The sequence below is a fragment of the Dermochelys coriacea genome, chromosome 2 (genome assembly GCF_009764565.3).
Source record: "Dermochelys coriacea isolate rDerCor1 chromosome 2, rDerCor1.pri.v4, whole genome shotgun sequence".
Classification (NCBI taxonomy): domain Eukaryota; kingdom Metazoa; phylum Chordata; order Testudines; family Dermochelyidae; genus Dermochelys; species Dermochelys coriacea.
Genome location: NC_050069.1, coordinates 34,975,417 through 34,995,761, shown reverse-complemented (window position 1 = coordinate 34,995,761; position 20,345 = coordinate 34,975,417). Strand labels below are relative to the sequence as shown.

General features: G+C 40.9%; 1 protein-coding gene across 4 annotated transcripts in view; it reads left to right on the top strand.

Annotated features, from left to right (window-relative positions):
* Nucleotides 1-20,345, top strand: part of OXR1 (oxidation resistance 1) — a 454,063-nt gene that overhangs the window by 161,445 nt on the left and 272,273 nt on the right. The window lies entirely within an intron of this gene.

Genomic DNA, 20,345 nt, shown 5'->3' with positions numbered 1-20,345 from the left:
CCTTCAGGATAGGTTGTAGATCCTTGATGATGCGTTGGAGAGGTTTTAGTTGGGGGCTGAAGGTGATGGCTAGTGGCGTTCTGTTGTTTTCTTTGTTGGGCCTGTCCTGTAGTAGGTGACTTCTGGGTACTCTTCTGGCTCTGTCAATCTGTTTCTTCACTTCAGCAGGTGGGTATTGTAGTTGTAGGAATGCATGATAGAGATCTTGTAGATGTTTGTCTCTGTCTGAGGGGTTGGAGCAAATGCGGTTATATCGTAGCGCTTGGCTGTAGACAATGGATCGAGTGGTATGATCTGGATGAAAGCTAGAGGCATGTAGGTAGGAATAGCGGTCAGTAGGTTTCCGATATAGGGTGGTGTTTATGTGACCATCGCTTATTAGCACCGTAGTGTCCAGGAAATGGATCTCTTGTGTGGACTGGTCCAGGCTGAGGTTGATGGTGGGATGGAAATTGTTGAAATCATGGTGGAATTCCTCAAGAGCTTCTTTTCCATGGGTCCAGATGACGAAGATGTCATCAATGTAGCGCAAGTAGAGAAGGGGCATTAGGGGACGAGAGCTGAGGAAGCGTTGTTCTAAGTCAGCCATAAAAATGTTGGCATACTGTGGGGCCATGCGGGTACCCATCGCAGTGCCGCTGATTTGAAGGTATACATTGTCACCAAATGTGAAATAGTGTGATCACTCTCCTTACAGTGTGTATGATAAACCCATTGTTTCATGTTCTCTGTGTGTGTGTATATAAATCTCTCCTCTGTTTTTTCCACCAAATGCATCCGATGAAGTGAGCTGTAGCTCACGAAAGCTTATGCTCAAATAAATTTGTTAGTCTCTAAGGTGCCACAAGTACTCCTTTTCTTTTTGTTGTTTAGGACATACTCATCTCTTTAAAGAAGTTCTTGGAGAAGTGGATGTTACTTAAAACTTCATTTTGAGGCTACAGTCTATTGGTGGATGATTTTTCTTTTCATTTTAAGGCTGAACACTGACTATTGCCATATAAATTCAAGACTTGTAATTTAGCTACTGCATCTATGGTGATTTGTGATTTTTTTTTTCAATGAAAGCTGAAAGCACCTAGCATCTATAACTCTTTTGTTTTCTTCTATAGTTTAAATAAACAAAACTAAATTGATATTTGCCTTCATAAATGAAACCAGAACATCTGTCTCTTGTTCCACTTTTTGTTTGCATACCAGCATCTTAGCTCTTGTAATAGGAATTAATCACTACTTTCCTCTTTCTGATCAGCGTAAGATCTGATATCTTGAAAAGCATGAGGGAAGGAAGTGCATGGATGCTGGCCTAGAAGGGACAGGAACTATGTATATATAATAAATGTGGGATGAGAGGGAAGGAGGGCTGAAATTAAATTATGATTCCTGTTCTGCAGGGCCACTTCCCACCTAAAGGAGTAAAAGACTTACTGGCAGGAGTTGCTGAGGAGATCTGTACACCCTTTTCCTTGCCAGGAATTGGTGAGAGGATATTTTCACTCCTTCCAGCTGCAGGAACTCCAGAGGTTCTCTGGGCCCTGTCCCCTGCTGAGCACAGTGGCTCCCTTTCTGGCTGCTTCTTACTGTGTCCTTTTGAGTTGGTGCTACCACATGACTAGTTGTGTAGGACAGTGTACAACAACACATCTTGCACATGCCCAGAACCAACTCTAGTTCACAATAAGAATGTTGGTTTGGGGGGAGCAGGGAGCACTCTGGGTATAAGGTGCTTTACTACAGAAAGGAGGGATCATCTTGTGTTGCCCCCTAGTGACCTCCCCCAGAGGATCCACAAAGCAGAATTGAAGGGCTTGAGCATGGAGGGGGTACATCAAGCTCTCCACCACCAGTGGGAGGGTTTCCATGATGTGAGGCTTTTAATGGGAGTGGGGGAAGTGAAAAGGGTGGAGAACGTAATAATCCGTCTCGGGCTTGGGGGTCCCCTGGACCAAACAGCAAGATAATGGGAAAGACAAGAGGTGCTATAGAAGTTGACATAGAGAGAAGATTAAAGCAAGAACATTGAGAAGGAATAAAAGGGAGCCAGGGCAGTTTTGGGAAGGTGGATCCTACAGAGAGGCTGTGCCTGCAGATTCAGAAGAGAAGCAGCTGAATAAGAATAAAGAGCATATCACCTTCTCTCCCAGCAGTCCAGCTTTGCTACTTAGCTAGTTTAAAAAATCTGCATTGGAAGGTTTCATTAGAAATCTCAGCAACTCATATGTCCCTTTCCTACATCACAAATCAATTTATGTGAAATCAGTCTCTATGTCCTGGGTTCACAAATCAATTTGTGTTAATTACATATCCCATAAACTGTGTCTTGGGGTTCTTACTCAAATGCTCTGGTGTTATGGTGTTGCAAATTAATCATTTCAGCTGTTCAGTCTCAAGTCAAAGGCATGCAGAGTTTGCTAGGATAGTTATAAATGCCTCTCTCCAAAATAATTCAATATTCTGACAGCTGGGATGAAAGCAACTACCCATTGAAACACTGTGAAAATGACACTAGTACGAGTGAATTGATCACAGGGCATCTACTACAACTTTCAAAAAAAGAAAAGGAGTACTTGTGGCACCTTAGAGACTAACACATTTATTAGAGCATAAGCTTTCGTGAGCTACAGCTCACTTGCGAATACAGACTAACACGGCTGCTACTCTGAAACCTACAACTTTCAAAAGTGCTTAGTTCTCAGAAGCTCCCATTGACCTCAGTGAGAGTTACTTACAGTCTTACAGTCAGGCCATTTCCTCTGGAGCCTAAATAGGGACTTAAGCTCCAAACTCTAGTCTTCCGGTTTTGAAAATCGTGGCCTAAGCCATGAATCCATCATGCCACCCAGCTCTCTCTGCATACATTGCTTTTGGAGCCCAGAAGATTTGCTAAACTAAAACTTCTCTTCTGTACAATGCAAACAAGGAAATCAGCTTGTTCTTTTCAGTGATCTGCTTCCACCTATCTTTCCTGAACATAGCAGCAGCATGTCATTGTAAACTAAAAAAAGAAGATTGCACTTTACTGCATAGTCTTTTTTTTAACAGCCAGTGAAGTTGTTGAAAATAATTGTCTAATTGGCTTACTGACTAGGCTTTGCTTTTTAAAGCATTGCAGATACTGTATGTGTGCTAATTTTCATGACAGCTTGATGGGTAAAGCAGTGTTCTGACTGCTAAGGCAAAACTAATTGAAGCCACACATTCCTGGGTATCTCAAAGCATAATTTTTCTCCATTGCTCACTTGTGTGTGCTTCATAACTCTTAAAAAGCTAATTTCCCAGCGGATAACACTTGGAAACGGAACCTCTTGAGGGATGAGTTGTGGGTCTGTTTGTGGGTTTGTTCTGGAGGAAGGGAAGGGAGAGTGGTTTGCAGGAAAGGATGAAGGTGTGAACTTGTAGCTGTGAGCATCATCAAGTCAGGACACCTGCTGGGAGGGTTCAATCACAAGGAAAATGTGCCATATTGCTGGTCAGGAAAGTCCCGTACAGGGAGAAGATATAGGGACTGATTTGATTACTGGAAGGGTGTTAACTGCTGCATCAGTCTGCAGATGAGTCTGGAGTTGTCAGTATACTTTACGTAGGTCAAGCATACTCATCCTCAGCATTCAGCAATCTCTCCCTTCCTGTGTTACTGTTCAAATGTCTGAATGCTTGTAGGCACCATGCAATGCCTTTGTACTAAGCATGATAGAGAATCCCAGAAGGTTCTAGCCCAGCTTGTGAATAGCCCTCCCATGGGTATGCAAGACAGGGAGCACACACCCATCCTCATCCTAAAGGTTGGTGCAGCCTTCCCTCTTTTTCCCCCACCCCTGAGTCTTGGGAAGCTTAAGGAGGAATTGTGTATTTTTCACTATTACATCAGTAACAGTAGTTGTCTTGAGAAATCTTAAGCAACATCACTGAGCACCAGCTTCCTTATGTTGGGCTCTTGTCATTAAATGATTAGAATTAGTAGGGGGAAAATACAGAAAACTGAAAATATGTAGTAGTCATATTCATCTACTTATCTAGTCAACTAAAATTATACCAATAGCATGCATATGCTGTGGAACAATTCACTCCTTTTTTCAGCAGATATTTCTGCAGGGTTTTCATTATTTCCAAATTGTGCAGACTTCGTTGCCTTTTTGACTTTACTTCTTTGTATAACACAAGAGTGAACGGTGCTAGCTTCAGCACACAAGAAAACAGAATTTAGTAAAGCACTAGCATTGGTTTCGGGTACAGAGGAATTTCACTTGACAGGTGTTAGAGATGGGAATGAAAGAAGCACTCTGGATAGAGCTTATTTTGGCTATAAGGCTACCCTCATTAGCACAAACAGGAGTCTCCTGGAAAGGCTAGGAAAGATATACAATTGAAGATGAGCATAACAGTATAAATAATATCATGTTATAATACCCTGGGCATATCTACCAAGGGCACCATAAAGTGCATTTGGCTTATTTGTAAAGTGACTTAGTAATGAAAAGTGCTATTTCAATAAAGGAAAATTATGAAAGTAGACATCAGTGATATTGCTTTCTAAATTCATATTTTACTTTTTCAGAGTATTGAAAGACAAGATATTTCTCTGTAGGCCATTCCCAGAAGCTGGCAAATTATGCTTAAATAAAGTCATTCTGACTCCCACTGCATCTTTTATTCTAAGATCTGGATAAGAGACAGAAATGATTAGAACCATTGTTGAATTTCACTGTTATTTCCTTTAGAACATTCCTTTCTGTTACATAACCTGAAGCAAAAAATAAGACCATTCATTTTATGTTTCCATGAAACTTTTTTATATTAATAATCCATCCCTGTGACAAGTAGTTTTCATTTGATGGTAAACAGAACAAGTTTAGGTGTTGTGGTTGAGCTATCATTTTACACAGTAAGTAAACAAATTAGCCTGACACTTTTGTTGCCTGTTTCCTGTAAATGACAGTTAAATGGAAATAAATTGTCCATCCATGTAGCCACCTGCTTGGTGAACTTCACAGAGCTGCTCACTAGCAGCACTCTGATTGCTTTGCTTCCCTGTGCCATTTTTAGCTAATGTCAATGCAAATTGCTTTTCATCTTTCAAACTGGTTTTTCTCCTGGAAATTAAGGATATACGTGTCCTTTCAGACTTGACCTTTAATGTTTCCACACCACCTATGAAAAAGGAAAAAAAGAAAAAAGAAAGAAATAGAAAGTAAGATATACGTTCCCCAGATTTTGGAGAGATCTGAAAAGCTGCTGTTCACTAGAACTGTAAAATGTGACAGGTTGGTTACAGAGAACACTAAATGCAGAGAAGGCACTGATCACTTCTGAAAGTGTTTCTCCAAAGTGAAGTTTGCTTTCTCGTTAACTTGTGAAGTTCTGTGGCAGTCCATCGTGTCCCACCCCATATGTCATACTGATGCACACATGCTTGCGTGCTGAGTGCCCACTGGTAGGAAATAAAAGAGTGAGAAATAATGAGTTGCTCACGAACCAAAGAATTGGTGCAATCATGACTCCCTTCACCATAGGCTCAGTGCACCTCCTTCCTTATGTGAAGTGAGCAAAGAGTGCAGAAATAAGGTGGTAGCAGGGAGGCAGGGGAGCATGGCACCATGGTATGCGTTCCCAATCCCCAGAGCCTGTAGAGCCTCACCTGTTCTGTGTGCTCTGTGTGTGTTGAGAGGGAGCACAGGGAAGGAGTTGAGCTAGGGAGCAGGTGCTCTCCAGATACGGTCTCTTCCTGGTTTCTGAGAGGAAATCCACAAAGGATTTAATACTGCTAGAAGGAGCATCAGTTCTGCTACATGGCTTCTGTCTTTTGGAAACAGAAAGAAATAATGAGCAGCATAGCTCCTATGGGAGCCTGGGTGCATTGGGCAGAGAAGGATGCTAGACAGCAGCACACTTTGGGAAGCCATCCGTTGTGTGCTTTGTTTTAGGTGCCAAATTAAAACCCATTGCTAAAACTCTTACAACATGTTTGCAACCATACAGTGCTTGACATTTTGGATCGTAGCACTGATTAACCAGATCTGGCAATGCATTTTACTGTACATTAAACCCTGAAGTTCAGGAAGGCTCCAATAATTCTTGAGTGACAGACATAAACCTTGATTCTGAAGGGCAGGCACATAATGGCTGACGTCAGTGTCAAGGCAGTGGACTGTTGTGAGTCACTTACAAAATAGATTACCTGTTTTGCCAGATTAGAGTGACTTTTCTATTATTGCCATGGAGAGGAGATTTACAAAAGATGCTGTAATTTCCTAATGCACGCCTGATTCAGCTGAGTATCTGGATGATGAGAAAAAACAGGTTTGCCTTTTGGCATATGATATCTGCACGTACATATTATTTCTGAATTGATTGAGTTGTTTGCTTTTAAAATGATGGAGGTGTCATGGTTCGCAGCAGCGTTCTTTTTTCAGAGTAGCAGCCATGTTAGTCTGAATTCGCAAAAAGAAAAGGAGTACTTGTGGCACCTTAGAGACTAACAAATTTATTTGAGCATAAGCTTTCGTGAGCTACAGCTCACTTCATCGGATGCATCCACTTCATCCGATGAAGCAGCGTTCTTGTGTATGATGTGTGTGTTTGTGTGGTGTGTGTATGCTTTTAAGACTTGTACCATTTCATACACACATTCAAAGATAGAAAATCCCACTCATCTTACACACAAACTTTCACAGTGTTATGAGAATATTGGAGAGAATTATGAAAAACCCCTTATGGCTTACTACCGAATTAGTCTCTCAGGATAATCTGTTCAGGTGGACCCCTTGCATTCAGGTTGAAATTGATTGACTTTATGGGGACTCTGCATGGGCACAGGGATCTGTCTATGCTGAGCATTTTGCAGGAGGGGTATCTTAGTGTGCATGTAAAAAGCAGCTCCACCAATGGTAGCAATGGTGGTAGTACTTAAGTAGGGTTACCATATTTCGAGTTCCCAAATAGACAACCCTGCTGGAGGAGGGGGAGTAGAGTTTCTACTGTACAGTTTCTTCTACTATGAGTATCTAACATTTATAAATGAAAAGTGTAATGGCCTCAAAAATAAATGTAAATCTAGTTTAAATGCACCTTTTTATATGCAGTCAGTCCTTTCCTACTGCACTTCTTCCTGTTGTGCCCATGCATATTTCTCTGTGGAGCGTATCTTTCTCTGCAGTGGTTGATTGCTCATCAAGTAGCCATGAAAGTCTTTGCATGATGTGTGCCTGAAGTTGTACTGTACAAGCAGGATCCCTTTCAGTAACTCAACAATCAGTACCACGTCACCCTTACTTCTGCACTGCTGGTGATACCAACGCTGCCAGCAGCTGCTGCTCTCTGGCTGCCCAGCTCTGAAGGCAGTGCCACCATGAGCAGCAGCGCAGAAGTAAGGGTGGCAAACCAGTAAACACGCATGCTGCTATTAAAGCACGCCGGGAATTGCAGTTCTACCAGATTGATGCTGGAAAAAGGACAAGCAAGGAAAAATCATGGACATTTGTTCATATTTCAAAAATCCGCCTGGACGGAGATGGGAGGATCTAAAAAGAGGTCATGACTGGGAAAATCCAGATGTATGACAACCCTATACTCGTGTAGGCTGATCATTGGGTTTTTTAGGAGCCAAAGTCCTTGCCTCACTGTGTGTGTCTGATGCAGGACCCTGTGTTCTGCTGCTGCCCAGCAAATAGCTCCATATTATGGGGTTCTTTTGTATCATTGCTGATCTCATACAAAAGCACTGGGAAACCCATGCAAACAACTTTTGGTTTGGTTTGTTTATTAAAATCCTACCGGCAATCAGAATGAGTCAGAGATTCTGCAGAAATAAAAGCATATGATCCTATAATGTATGTACACAAGGGGGCAAAGCTAAGATTGCCCATACAGTTTTAACATAGACATTTCCTGACTTCGCAAAAAGAAAAGGAGTACTTGTGGCACCTTAGAGACTAACAAATTTGTTAGTCTCTAAGGTGCCACAAGTACTCCTTTTCTTTTTGCAAATACAGACTAACACGGCTGCTACTCTGATTTCCTGACTTGAATCCCTCATCTTACACCTCTAATATTCCTTTTAGTGTAGTTTTTTTTTAATGTGGAGTATATAACACGTACCTCCACCCAGCGTGCAGGAGTTAATGAAAGCTGCAACTTTACCCTCCTTGCTGGGGGATGACAGGAATGACATGTCCTTACTTCAGTAGCTGCAGGGGAGATTTAGTCTGTCAGCAGGACATCTCTGTGTCACTCACCCTGGTGTTCTGCCAGGGTACATGGTCATTCTCTAAGCAGAGCTGCCATTGGAGGGACAGCCAGGACGGTTATTTTAGGGGAAGAAGAGGGGCCCAAAACTCACTGGGGCATTGAGTGGTGTATTAAGCTGCCATTTGCATAGGTGCAGGCAGCAGCAAGAGGTACCTGAGAGACCCTCAAGCAGCAGCACAAATTCTGTAGTTTCTCTCACCACATTCCAGACAGAACCTGCAGCCCCCCAAATCTTTTCCCTGAGCTCCCCAGTCTCCATAGACAGGACCAGAGGCACAGGGGGCCTTGTCTACTAGCTTTGCTTCTAGCACTTTCTCTTCCACTAGAGACAGAGATAAAGGGAGGAATAGAGGAGTTCAGTGTTAAGCAGAGAGGTAAGGAAGGTATTGAGTGTGAAAGGAGGAAGGGGAGACTGGGAACTGGCCTGTGAGGACAGACGATAAAGAGGAGACTGGAGTGAGAGGGAGAGTTTTTGAAAAACTTAAATGATTGGCTGAATGATCTTGAATTTTACAGAGCACATCGGTCCTGAGAACAGCCCTGCTTCTCTTCGTGCAGCACTTTATCAAAGGGAGGCTAAATCCAGCCTGTTGCCAGGTTGAATGTCTAAGCAACAGAGTAGGAGCTAAATCACATTGGGAGTACTGCCTGCTATTAATGGAAATAGAGTTTGAATTGATTATTTATATAAGTGATGGGTAGTGCACACTTCGCTGCATCAGCATGGTTAAGATTCTTCAGACATTTCTACTTTCAGAAGTTTCCAAAATTCAGTTATTATTTTTCTCTTTTTAACAATACACACAGAAATTCCAGTGGGGGGAAAAAGCCCTTGTGGCTTAACTCTGGATTTCCTGATAGATAGTTTCTCATCATCCACTTTAGCCCTGAACCACTTCAGGTGCCTCTGGGGAGAATGGAAGGAGGAAAAGCAACTGGAGAAAGCTTGGTAAGAAATGTTAGAAAAACACATGGGTGGAGGGAGGCAAGAGCTCAACTGCTCTGGGAGAGATGGTTGGGAGGAAGAAACACTAGAAAATGCAGTGTGGGCAGGAGCCAAGGAAATGCGTATGAGATGGGCACGGGTGGAGCAGGCCAGACAGGCAGCTGTGGATGGTAGGTGATTTCACTCAAGAACAGCAAAGTTTCAAGTTAAATGGCAAAATTTCACCCTCAGCCAGGCAGAAAAGGCAGCTTGCTGTCCATGTGGTTTGATTATTCAGCCAAAAAGCTGCTGCATGTGAAGTTTTTTGTTTGTTTTTTAATGAAACTTCTTACACATCTTTGCATGGCTTTCATTAGCAGTGGACAGCATGCTGATTCCCTCTCTTTCTGGGTGCCCTGACTTTTCTGTGTCATTTGCAAGCTGAAGCTGTACAAGGCCTTTCACATTTTTGGCCTCTAGCGCTTTATTATGAGTGAATTTTGCAGAGGAAGGGAATTGCTGAGCAGCAAGAGAGTAAGTTGATTGGAGCCATTGGTATGTTGTTTTTCTGGTGGGAAAGTACAGTGAACTAAAACGTTTGACACTCTGGAAAATCAGTTATGAGAAGGGAGAAATATGGATAAATGTTACCTTTCAGCCTTTCGTAAGAAGGCTCTAATCAGTGGCAGATACGGATTTCCATCTCCAAGAGCTGTCAATCTGGCACTTACGAGTAGCAAATAAAATGTGAAGAGAAAGAAAAAGCTGCAGAAGTACAATATTCAGGCTAGAATGACCAGTCACTGCATTATACCAACCCAACTTTAAATATTTACCAGCAATAGAAAAGTAAACATTTGAACTTTGATTAATGATCCTACCTGCAATGCCATTCATAATTGCACCTTAAAGCTTTGGAATCTCTCCCTCTCAAAGCTTTGTAAGCTTTATTTGAGAGGGAAAAACTCTTTTTTTGCCCTAGGGCCGCAGGATAGGTTCATAAAATGTATGTGTGCAAAAGTGTGCCTTGGCATGGAATTGATTTGTGTTATCGCATTCCCTGCAGCCAGTTGAAAGAATATTGTATTTCTCTCCTTATGGCTTGACGGTTTCCATTGTACACTTAATTGCTGCCCCAAAGGCATCTTTGACAGCAAGACACAGGGAGAATGTGGCTATATCAAAATGCAAAGTCATTCTGGAAAAAAAATATCTGTCATGTTGGTAGGAGGTCAGGGAATTTTGCTTTTGTTTAGAGTTTTTTTTCCCCCAGGTATTTATAAATTTATAGACTTTTATTATGCAGATTATTGGGAATGGTAATTCTGCTAGGAACTATATTTCAAAGCACACCAATATATAGAAGACTTATTCACACTGCAAAGTAAACCCAAACTAAACTTTCCAGTGCACAAGTAGAAACTTGCTCTTTATGCCCCCCTCCACCGCTGCAGTGCCCCAAGCCTCCAGTCGTTAATGGCTGTACTGCTAATGTGTGCGTGGCTGAAAAATGTTAAACAGGATAATGAAATGTAGTTAATGACAAGTGTGGTGTTTTAATTTCTTTTTTTATACTTTAAAAATATATTGAGAATAATTATTAGTCTCAGAAAATACTCTCGGGACAGTAAGGAAAAATCAGAGTTGTTTTATTTAAGTGGGTTTAGTTCCTGCATGACTGGTGCTGGAATGAGGTAATATCTTTGGGTGGACCAACCTATGTGGCTGAGAGAGACATGCTTTTGAGCTAACACAGAGCTCTTCTTCTATAATAACACTGCATAGGTGCTGGACTGACAGCCTTGGCGAAAGAAGTTCTTATCTCCAGAAGGAGCTGCAGCAGACCCAGTAGCAGTACAAGCTTCCTCCACTGCTTTGCCAAAGTGCCTCAGTCCTGACCTTGTAGAGATCAAGGGTTAGAGGATACTTTGGTCCCTCGATCTTTGGTTCCTTTAATGACAAAACAATTAGTGTTGATTTTATCATTTTAATTATCTTTGTTTCAATTTTTAAACTATAAAATATTGTTTATATTATATGTAACATATTTTATTATATTGTAAAAATCAAAATGAAATGAATCAAAATGATAGTCAAAATGACAAGATATCATCTTATTGAAACAATTTGACATTATCAAAACAAAATGTTTTGATGGTCCCAAACAGAAAATGTTTGGATTTTTCATTTCATAGGTAATTTTGAAATTTCAGCTTGCTATTCCAATTTGGAATTGATATTTTCCCCCAAAATATTGAAATTTCCCCTGGAATGGAATATCCAGTCATTGACCAGATTTACTGCTAACTACTTTGGGATTGCTTTTTTTCCCCAACATGATTTTAAATATCATTGGTTTAAACAGCAGTGTTAATTGTTGTAATTTATTGTAGTCTCTGAGCTGTAAAGGGGACTTGCTGTAGCATGTACTCCTCAGTGGTCACTTCCAATAAAATACATTGTATTTATTATCTGCCTGAACAACTGCACTGAGCCACAGATGACCAGTGCTACTACATGAACAATACAAAAAGTTCTGTATTTTCAGATACAGTATAAATTGCCTACACTACACTACTGAATTTCAAACAGCAATGGATACAGTATGCTCAATCAAATCTTAAATTAAAATAGAAATTAAAAAATAAAGAAAAATAACTTTTGAATACACAATGTAGAAGAACACGGAATCAAGTTTAGAATAAGAAAGACTTGAATGGATATTTATCTTGGGAGTTGTGTGGCTGGATATACTGGAATTTTCTGTAGCTAATAACGTTGAAGGGGCATTCAGTAGATAAATTTAATTAATCTGATTGTTTCAAAGCAAGGTGTTGGTTTATCTCAGAATATCTTGGATTTATCCATCTCTAGTGGTATCTATTGTGTTGCTTGAAACTGTTTATATCAAAATATTCAGTGTCACTCTTCCAGCCACATGGCAGGTTGTTTCAGTTTAGATCTCATTTACCCAAGGCCAAACACTTGTTCTGAGCCATGCTGAGAGAGAACTTGACTGCAGGAGGGATTGAGGTTTAGAAACATTATACTGCAGAGGCTAGGTTCAGGCATTATGATGCCAGGAATGGTGGGGAGAGTATACTCAGTAGAAGTAACTCTTTGGACAGACGACTGCTTCATTCAGTACAACCCTCCAGCTGCTGTCCAGTGTGCAGGCCTGGATGGGAGCCATCTGGACAATACCACATTGCTAGGACAGAGTCAGTGTTGCTGGCCCTTCCTCCTCGCAAGGAATGCAGACATCCAAATCTTCCTGCCTGGGTTCACTAGCAGAACAAGAGGCTGTAAAGGCCCATTTCATCTTCCTCCCTTCCCAAAGTCCATTGAAATGAATGGAAAGACTCCCACTGATTTTAATGGGGTTTTTGATAAGGCTCCCTGTGCAAACATAATTTAGCCTCAAATTTACAACTGTATGTAAAGGTATATGGAACAAGTCTGGGTTTAATTTCGATATAGGAGGATTGGTGATGATACATATACATAGAAAGCATCACTTTTGTTTTTCTGTTGATTTCTGCACCTAAATCTACACTTCTAAGCATCTGAGAGAGATATTTCATTTTTTTATTTACAGTAACAATTAGTAATTCCTAATCACAATATTTTGATTTCTTAATAGTTATTTTTCAAAGAAGACTTAACCGAGGAACAAAACACACATTGCAAGATTAGTAAATACATCTTGAAATCCTGCCAATATTTTCTAAATAGAAAATGTGATTTACAAATCCTTACTTTGCAGTTAAGAGACAAGCCACTGATTTAGAAGGTAAAATCCTGACCGTTTTATCTTGTGTGGAAATCCTGCTCCAACATTTTAAATCATATTCCTGGTTTTATAAATTCTGATCAGGTTTTCTAACAATTCTTCCCTAAAGTTTAGCTATAGTTAAGACACCAATAGTTTAGATGCCTCCAATCTTCCTCCTAACCCATCATGTTAATTTTAAATGCTGCTGTGAGGTTTATCTTCCTGGCTTGTTCTGACACAAGCGTCTTCTCTTCATCTTTCAGTCTTTGTACCATTTAGCCCACCCTAACTGCAAATCTGATTTCTGATCATGAGGTCAGAATTCTTGTGTTCACTTTGCCAGTGATACCAGCCTTGATCTGCTTCTCTCACCAACATCTTTGTGCTTTCCACCATGCTGCCATATCAGCACAGAGAAAAAATTCCCATAATAGGTAATAATGCGGACAAAGGTGACCCGGTTGATATAGTGTTCTTGGACTTTCAGAAAGCTTTTGACAAAGTCTCTCACCAAAGGCTCTTAATCAAAATAAGCAGGCATGAGATAAGAGGAAAGGTCCTCTCATGGATCAGTAACTGATTAAAAGATAAGAAACAAAGGGTAGGAGTAAATGGTCAGTTTCCACAATGGAAAGTGGCAAATAGCAGGGTCAACTAAGGATCTTTACTGGGACCAGTGCTCTTCAACATATCTCAGAAGTGATCTGGAAAAGGGGGTAAACAGAGAGGCAGCAAAGTTTGCAGATGATACAGATTTACTCAAAATAATTAAATCTAAAGCTAACTGCAAAGAGTTACAAAGGGATTGCACATGACCAGGAAACAAAATGGTAGATGAAATTCAGTGTTGACAAGAGAAAAGTATTAATAAAAAGTTGAGGAAAAATAATCCCAGCTATACATACAAAATTATGGGGTCTAAATTAGCTGCTACCACTCAAGAAAGATCTGGGAGTCATTGTGGATAGTTCTCTGAAAACATCTGCTCCATGTGCAGCAGCAGTCAAAAAAGCAACCGGAATATTAGGAACCATTAGGAAAGGGACAGATAATAAGATAGAAGAATAATATCATAATGCCACAATGTAAATCCATTGTATGTCAACACCTTGAGTACTGTGTACAGTTCTGGTTGCCCCATCTCAAAAAAGATACATCAGAAGTACAGCAAAAATGTTTGAGTATGGAACAGTTTCCATACACGGGGAGATTAAAAGACTGGGAGTGTTCAGCCTAGAAAAGAGACAACTGGGGGGAGATGTGCTAGAGGTTGTAAAATCATGAATGATATGGAGAACGTGAATAGGGAGGTGTTATTGACTCCTTCACATAACACATGAACTAGGGGCCATCCAATGAAATTAATAGGCAGCAGGTTTAAAACAAACATCAGGAAGTACTTCACACCGTGCACAGTCAACCTGTGGAACTCATTGTCCAGGGATACTGTTGTGACCAAAAGCATAACTGGATTAAAAAAAGAATTAGATAATTTCATGGAGGATAGGTCAATGGCTATTAGCCAAGATGGCCAGGGACACAACCCTATTTCCAGGTGTCCTTAAACCTCTGATTGCCAGAAGCTGGGACTGGATGGCAGGGGATGGAGCACTTGATAATTGTCCTGTTCTGTTCATTCCCTCTGAAGCATTGGCATTAGTCACTGTCGGAAGACACGATACTGAGCTGGATGGACGACTGGTCTGACCCAGTATGCCCATTCTCGTGTCAAACTTAGCAACCCTCTCATACACACACACACACTTTTTATCCTTTTTTGGATCCCTCCCTAAAACTTATCTCTACTGTGATATCTCTAGACCACTACTGTGTGGCCTTGGTTAGGCTAGTGGCAAGCTGTAACTACTCTGGGTGCTCAGCCTAATGATTTATGCAAATGCCACCATATTTACTGTTACTCTGTCCCATGTTTGTCTGTTTATCCATGTCTTGCTTTTAGTCACTATCCTAATGTGATACAGTAAAACAGACAGGAAGGAGATAAGAGCTACCTTCCTGTCAGATGACCCAGCAGGCCATGTGAGGGAAGAATGTGTCCTCCTTCCAGTGACTGAGAGTTTGTCTCCACTGCAAAGTTAACTCAAGTTATAACTTGAGTGTTGCCCCTACTCAAGTCCCGTACACATGCACAAACCCTTAACAGGAGTGTTGTGATTCTTTCAACTCAAGTTGGCTGGGCCATCAGGGTACAGGCTAGAGCCTGAATTAGCTCAACTCATCAGCTGCTAACACAACCATTCTGCAGTGTGGATGCAAAGTTGGCTCCACTCGAGTGACATTTGCCTTCCAGTGCCTTCCAACAATTCCCCCCGTGTGCTCAAAAAGGACAGATGATCCACCAATCGTCTCCCATAATTCTCTGGGAAAGAATTCATAGAGTGGTTCAGCTTATTGCAGCACAAAGAACCGTGTGATATGCCTACACAAGTCTTCACACCACACATGAGTGAGTGCAGTGCTAGTGTAGACACAGCCACTCAAGTGTTATGGAGCCAGGCTAACCTGAGAGGAGTAACTATCAGACCCTCTTGCCCCCCACTGCCCTTCTTAAGTCAGTTTCAGTGCTCCTGGTGAGCACTGACAGAAGGAGGGTAGTGTGGACATGAAAAACCGCAGTAATTACTGCAGTGGCTGTAAGTCGACCTAACATAGGTTGTCTTAATTATGTAGTGCAGATATGGCCTCCGTCTGTCATTCTGGAACACCTTCATACACTTCTGGCTTCATAGGCTGAAAAGAGAGCAGGGTTTTCAGGGTGAATGTTGACCTGAGTAGTAACTCACAAGAGCACTGGGGCTTCCGATTTCTTTGGCGAGGTGAAGTTTTTGTTTCCTTTAACTCCAAACATTCGGGGACCAATGTAGGCTTTGCCCTCCCTGTCACTAGTACTACCTTGTGTAACCTGACACATGAATCAAGAATACAAAGAGAACAGACCAGAACAGTTTCTTTTAAATTTGTAAGTTCAAGTGTCTGATGTAACCTACCATTGCCTCAAGAACACAGCAATTTGGATACAGTAGGAAAATTACTACATGTTCAATATATATGTAAAGTATACCTGAGAATTAATGAGCTAATCTTGGAAATAGTTTCCGCTTCAGAATAGTTGCAGGATATTCGGGTTATACTTGGATTCAAGGCAAAAATACTAAATTCATTCCTCTTTAGCTAAATCAATAAAAGATCCTTTGGCCAGTTTCTGTTGTATCCTTAGGAAGCCAAAGAGTCGCTTCCCTGGTAGGTTATACTTCTTCACAAGAGTCATCATATGTACCCTGAATTCTGCATAGCACTAGCAACTACTTTCTGATGTCTGCAAGCAGGAATGCTAAAAATACTCTTTTCAAGGAGCACCATCCTTCCTTCTCTTTGCTGTGAGAAAAATTGAGGCTTCATGAATCAGCGCTAATTGCTCATTTTAGGGTTCAGAGTAGCAGCCGTGTTAGTCTGTATTCGCAAAAAGAAAAAGAGTACTTTTGGCACCTTAGAGACTAACAAATTTATTTGAGTATAAGCTTTTGTGAGCTACAGCTCACTTCATTAGGTGCATTCAGTGGAAAATACGGTGGGGAGATTTATATACACACACAGAGAACATGAAACAATGGGTGTTACCATACACACTGTAAGGAGAGTGATCACTTAAGGTGAGCTGTTACCAGCAGGAAGGAGGAAAACCTTTTGTGGTGATAATCAAGGTGGGCCATTTCCAGCAGTTAACAAGAATGTCTGAGGAACAGTGGGGGGTGGGGCGTGGGGGGAGAAATAACATGGGGAAATAGTTTTACTTTATGTAATGACTCATCCACTCCCAGTCTCTATTCAAGCCTAAGTTAATTGTGTCCAGTTTGCAAATTAATTCCAATTCAGCAGTCTCTCGTTGGAGTCTGTTTTTGAAGCTTTTTTTGTTGAAGGGTTGTTGCTCATTGTACTATGTAGCACTTTGTGGAAGAGTACACTACATATCCCATGTAGCAACATGCTTTGGCAAAGTGGAGCATACTGTGTCTCTCAGAACATGTCACTCAACTCTGACAACAGTTGACAACAGTGCAACCTGATTTTTGAAGCACCTGTCTGGCAGAAAGTAAACTCTATGTTAAACAGAAGCAAAATGATGTTCTAGGCCCTGATCTTGCTCACATGCAAGTCAATAGCAAAACTCCTATTGACTTCAATGGGAGCAGGATTGAGCTCTGATCAAAGAGCCCACAATAAGGGGTTACAAAAATAGATCCTTCTAATCAGAGATGTTGTAAAGATGCCTGGGCTTCCTTCATAATACAATCTTAAACTACTTCGGATTATTCTGATCCCTTCTTCAGTTACCATTTATTTTAGAAAGAGAAGGAAGTGGAAACTCTGCTCTGTTTATAGATGTAAAGTGTGACAGTGATTAGCAAAATCTACAGCTCTTGGTCTTTTAAAATATCAGTATGGCACCATCTTCACCAATTATTCTACTGAGGGACTGGTGACTGCAAACAAAGTAGATACATTTCTACAAGCCATTGCAGACTTTTAATCAAGCCATCATTATACTATTTCATATATTAGGCTGTATTAGAGATAATCCTACAGAATTAAATAAGTATATATGATTAAATGGAAATTATAGTCACTTTAAGCCATTATGCAGAGTATCTCTATGTTGAATATGAAAGAGCTGGCAATTTCAACATTCATGCAAATTTCACTAAAAATATTTTGAATATAGCTCTGGAAAAGCTTTTTGTGAGAATGAAGCTAGTGGAAGTTACTTAAATAGCAGCATTGCAGCTATTAGCGAAATAGCTAGATCCAAAATAGTAATTTATATTAATACATCTTTGTTAAAATGTTCTCCAAATCCAATGCAACTGTCAGCTAATAATAAAGTAGGGCCAAAAAAATGCAGATTTGCTGCCAAGCTGGTATTCTTCAAAAACTGATGTACTCTGAGAATACAAAATGATGTTTTGGAAATGGAAATAAGGTAACTACCAAACATGATGAAACTCTCGGCCTAGCTGCACCTTGTGTCATCATTTACATCTGTGCAAAGTGGTTGTAAAATTCTACTATACTGATTTGATACCATTTTATACTTTGCACATGTGTATATATTGTATTCTGTTCAGCTTCTGCTGCCATCCCCGTCCTTGTGCTATGTGAACACCTCCCAAAGATTCATTAAACGGAATTAGAGTAGCAGCTGTGTTAGTTTGTATCCGCAAAAATAACAGGAGAACTTGTGGCACTTTAGAAACTAACAAATTTATTAGAGCATAAGCTTTACATACAGAGAAGGTGAAAGTTGCCATACCAACTGTAAGAGGCTATTTAATTAAGATGAGCTATTATCAGCAGAAGAAAAAAAACTTTTGTAGTGATAATCAAGATGATCCATTTAGACAATTGACAAGAAGGTGTGAGGATACTTAACTTGGGGAAATAGATTCAATATGTGTAATGACCCAGCTTCTCCCAGTCTCTATTCAAACCCAAGTTAACGGTATCTAGTTTGCATATTAATTCAAGCTCAGCAGTTTCTCATTGGACTCTGATTTTGAAGCTTTTCTGTTGCAAAATTGCCACTTTTAAATCTTTTACTCAGTGGCCAGAGAGGTTGAAGTGTTCTCCTACTGGTTTTTGAATGTTATGATTCCTGATGTCAGATTTGTGTCCATTTATTCTTTTGTGTAGAGACTGTCCGGTTTGGCCAATGTACATGGTAGAGGGGCATTGCTGGCACATGATGGCATATATCACATTGGTAGATGTGCAGGTGAACAAGCCCCTGATGGCGTGGCTAATGTGATTAGGTCCTATGATGGTGTCACTTGAATAAATATGTGGACAGAGTTGGCATCGGGCTTTGTTGCAAGGATAGGTTCCTGGGTTAGTGTTTTTGGTGTGTGGTTGCTGGATAGTATTTGCTTCAGGTTGGGGGGCTGTCTGTAAGCAAGGACTGGTCTGTCTCTCAAGATCTGTGAGAGTGAGGGATCATTTTTCAGGATAGGTTGTAAATCTTTGATGCGCTGGAGAGGTTTTAGTTGGGGGCTGACCAGCATCATGGAATTGTAGGACTGGAAGGGACCTCGAAAGGTCATCCAATCCAGTCCCCTGCACTCAGGGCAGGACTAAGTATTATGTAGTCCAGGGGTTCTCAAACTTCATTGAACTGCAATCCCCTTCTGACAACAAAAATTACTACACGACCCCAGGAGGGTGTGTGGGGGGAGACTAAGTTTGAGCCTGCACGAGCCCCACTGCCATAGGTGGGAGGCCTGTAATCCAAGCCCCGACGCCCAGAGCTGAAGCTCTGAGGCTGAAGCTCTGGGTGGTGGGGATCAGGCTTCAGCGTCAGCCCCGAGCCTTTGCAAGTCTAAGCCACCCCTGGTGACCCCATTTTCGGGTTCCAATCCACAGTTTGAGAACTGCTTATGTAGACTATCCCTGACAGGTGTTTGTCTAGCCTGCTCTTAAAAATCTCCAATGATGGAGATTCCACAACCTCTCTAGGCAATTTATTCCAGTACTTAACCATCAAGACAGGAAGTTTTTCCTAATGTCAAACCTAAACCACCCTTGCTGCAATTTAAGTCCATTGCTTCTTGTCCTATCCTCAGAGGTTAAGGAGAACAATTTTTCTTCCTCCTCCTTGTAACAACCTTTTATGTACTTGAAAACTGTTATCATGTCCCCTCTCAGTCTTCTCTTCTCCAGACTAAACAAACCCAGTTTTCAGTCTTCCCTCCTATGTCATGTTTTCTTTAATCATTTTTGTTGTTGTTCTCTGGACTTTCTCCAGTGTGTCCACATCTTTCCTAAAATGTGGTGCCCAGAACTGGACACAACATACTTCAATTGAGGCCTAATCAGCGTGGAGTAGAACAGAAGAATTACTTCTCATGTCTTGCTTACAACACTCCTGCTAATACATCTTGCAACCCCCTCCCAAATTGGTATCATCCACAAACTTTATAAGTGTACTCTCTATGCCATTATCTAAATCATTGATGAAGATATTGAACAGAACCAAAGCCAGAACTGATCCTTGCAGAACCCCACTGATAATTACTCTCTGGAATGGTTTACCAACCAGTTATGTACCCACCTTATATTAGCTTGCTCTATGGTTGTATTTCCCTAATTTGTTTATAAGCAGCTCATGCAAGTCGGTATCAAAAGCCCTACTAAAATCAAAATATACCAAATCTGCCATGCCCCACTATCCATATGGCTTGTTGCCCTGTAAACGAAAACTATTAGATTGGTTTGACATGATTTGTTCTTGACAAATCCCTATTGACTGTTACTTATCACCGTATTATCTTCTTGGTGTTGCAAATTGATTGCTTCATTATTTGTTCCATTATTTTTCCGGGTACTGAA